The following is a 2,665-nucleotide window of genomic DNA, read 5'->3' as shown; positions in this document are numbered from 1 at the left end:
AAGAAAAAGAAAAATTCCTGGGCCTGTGGAAGAGAGTCAAGGTCCAAACTAGGGCAGGTGGTCACCACGACAGGACAGTGACGTGTTTGGTTGAAAGCTAACAGACCCAGCTAGGTAACACGAAGTCTCTGCACAGGCAGAAGACACTAGGAATGGCTTGCTGTGTGGCAGAGCTGGAGAAAGAAGGGCTCTAGAACCGGAAGCAAATGTGCGCTGTGCACTGGGCAGCGGTGAATGCCGAGGTTCCCACGCGAGCTAAGGAGTGAATGCAGGAGGAGGAGTTTTCGTGTTATAGATAGCAACCGCATCTATCTTTTAGAATGGTGCTGAGAATTCAGTTAGCTGAGCATTCGATTTTATTATGAGTTATGAGTCATGGGGGGGGGGTTTCACGGAGCATTGGAGGCGGCAGGTGGATTAGGTGACGTGATGGAGGTCATTGAAGGTACTGCAGGCAGCTTTTCCAATTTGAGTATCTAGTCTACGTTTAACTCCACTTCAGTGCTTTCTCCTGGAGAATTGCCTTTGTATTTGGCTTTTCATAACTGTCTACAGCAATATGGGTGAGCACTGTAGGCTTTAGGGTTAGGGTCGGAATCCTGGTCCCTCCGCGCATTAGCTGTGGGATTCAGCCACACAATATTATCTTTCTTATTCTTAGTTTCCTCACCGGTAAATTGGTAACCGCAACACTGGCAGCTCTCAGTGGCTCCTGATAAGTTTGCCCACTGCCTGCAGTGGCTAAGTAGATTGAGCGTTAGGGAGCTGGGGCCGTAGCTCAGTTGGTCAAGGCCTTGCCTGACATATGTGGACCCCAAGCTCATCCCGAACACGGCGTAATCCGTGCTTGGTGGTGCAGACCTGTAATTCTGTCACTCAGGAGGGGAAGCAGAGGGTCAGAAGTTCAAGGCCATCCTTGGCTACACAGAAAGCTCGACAGTTGGACTAGAGATGCTGTCTCAGGAAAAAAAAATAGCGTGAACATTTTAAACTCTCAGCTCTCGGTGTTGTTAAACACAGCCGTTCACTATTCCATCCTGTCTTAAATTGGACTTTTTATTATGAAGTCTTTTATTTATCCAAGAAACTGGAAAACCTATGTGTTTACTTTTAATAAGGGAAACTTCTGAGGAGTACAATATTCTCAGGACTTCAGATACCGTGTGGTTCTCTTGACTCATCCCTTATCCTGACTGTGGGCATTATCCCCTGCTCTTCCGAGTTCTCCCGCCCACACATGCAGTCCAATATTGCGTTGTTTGGATCCTTGCTGTTGTTTCATGCATAGACTACCTTGAGTTGTACAGAATGCGTTGTGGACTCAGTGTGTGCTTCTGTGAACTGTGAGCTCTTCAGTAGATAGTCTCCCGTGAGTTCCTTCTTTGGCTCGCCATTGGGAGGGTTTCCATGCTGCTGTGTGCCCTCTCCGCCGACATCACCGCTGTCTGCTCCTCCACTGTGTGTCCTCATTAGAGCTTAGCCTGTCTAGAAATACTGCTTCCAGCCTTGTAGTTGTGTGAGGTGCTGATGTAAATATTCTCTGCTGGTGACATTTACAAGCTTCTCAAGATTCAGGTGTCTGAGGAGACCCACTGGAGCATGGAGTCTGCAGAATGTTGGCTGGTAACACTGCCATGCAGTTTTGTGCACATTCTCCTGTGTACTTTTCTTCACTGATGTCCCTTCTAGCCCTTAAATGTTGATCTTCAGCCCTTTCTCTTCCTCCGTGCTCTGCCCAGGGGTTGTGTTCCTCTTTTAGGTCAGAGTTCTGTGTTGAATGGTCACCTGTGTATTCAGATCTCACTTGGCACTTCCGCTTGGAGTGTCTTCAAGATACCTTGGGCTCGTTATGTCCAAGTTTAGATTCGTGATTTTTACTGTCCCCTGTCTTTGCCCTCTCCTGGGTTTCTTTCCCCACCACTTCTGCTTTTTTTTTTTTTTTTTTTTTTTTTGGACGGGGCCTGATGTAGCGCATGGTGACTGGAGTTCAGACGTGTCTGTTTTTTTAGACAGGACTTGATGTAGCCCAGGCTGGTCTCGATGTAGATGAGGCCCAGGCTGGTTTTGATGTTGCTGAGACTCTGCTCCTTCCTCATCCTCCTGCCTCCATCTCCCATATTCTGGATCACAATGCTCCACTTGGTTTTACACTCTCAGTAGCTATTTCTACCGTTTAAGCCAGAAATTTCTAGATACTTCTGGTTCCTTCCTCATCTTCAATTCATCACTAGATTTTGTTCAGTTTTCCTCTAAATTATCTTTCAGCTCCTACCTTCTGCGTCTGGCCGAGGATACCCCATGGCCTCCGTAAGTTTCTCTGAGCCTAGCTGTGGTCATCTCTCACTTACTCTTCTGGCTGCAGTCTTGAGGGTAAACAGAAGAGCATGCCCTGTTGTAAATAGGAGCGGCGGGGCTGCGTCCCCAGCAGCCTGCTAGCTTATGCCCCGAAATAACAACACACAAACTGTATTCATTTAAACACTGCTTGGCCTATTTCTATCTAGCCTCTTCTAGGCTAAGTCTCATATTAATTTAGCCCATTTCTAATCATCTGTGTAGCACCGCTAGGTGCGCTTACCGGGAAGATTCTAGCCTATGTCCATCCTGGGTTGGAGCTTCATCGCGTGTGTCTGCCCCGGAGTGGGGAACATGGCGTCTCTGAGCT

General features: G+C 47.7%; 1 protein-coding gene across 5 annotated transcripts in view; it reads left to right on the top strand.

Moving 5' to 3' along the window:
• Positions 1–2,665, top strand: part of Atp23 (ATP23 metallopeptidase and ATP synthase assembly factor homolog) — a 17,963-nt gene that overhangs the window by 6,051 nt on the left and 9,247 nt on the right. The window lies entirely within an intron of this gene.

This window comes from Microtus ochrogaster, chromosome 24 (genome assembly GCF_000317375.1).
Source record: "Microtus ochrogaster isolate Prairie Vole_2 chromosome 24, MicOch1.0, whole genome shotgun sequence".
NCBI classification, from domain to species: Eukaryota; Metazoa; Chordata; class Mammalia; order Rodentia; family Cricetidae; genus Microtus; species Microtus ochrogaster.
The sequence above is the reverse complement of the archived record's forward strand: the minus strand, read 5'-3'. Positions and strand labels throughout refer to the sequence as shown.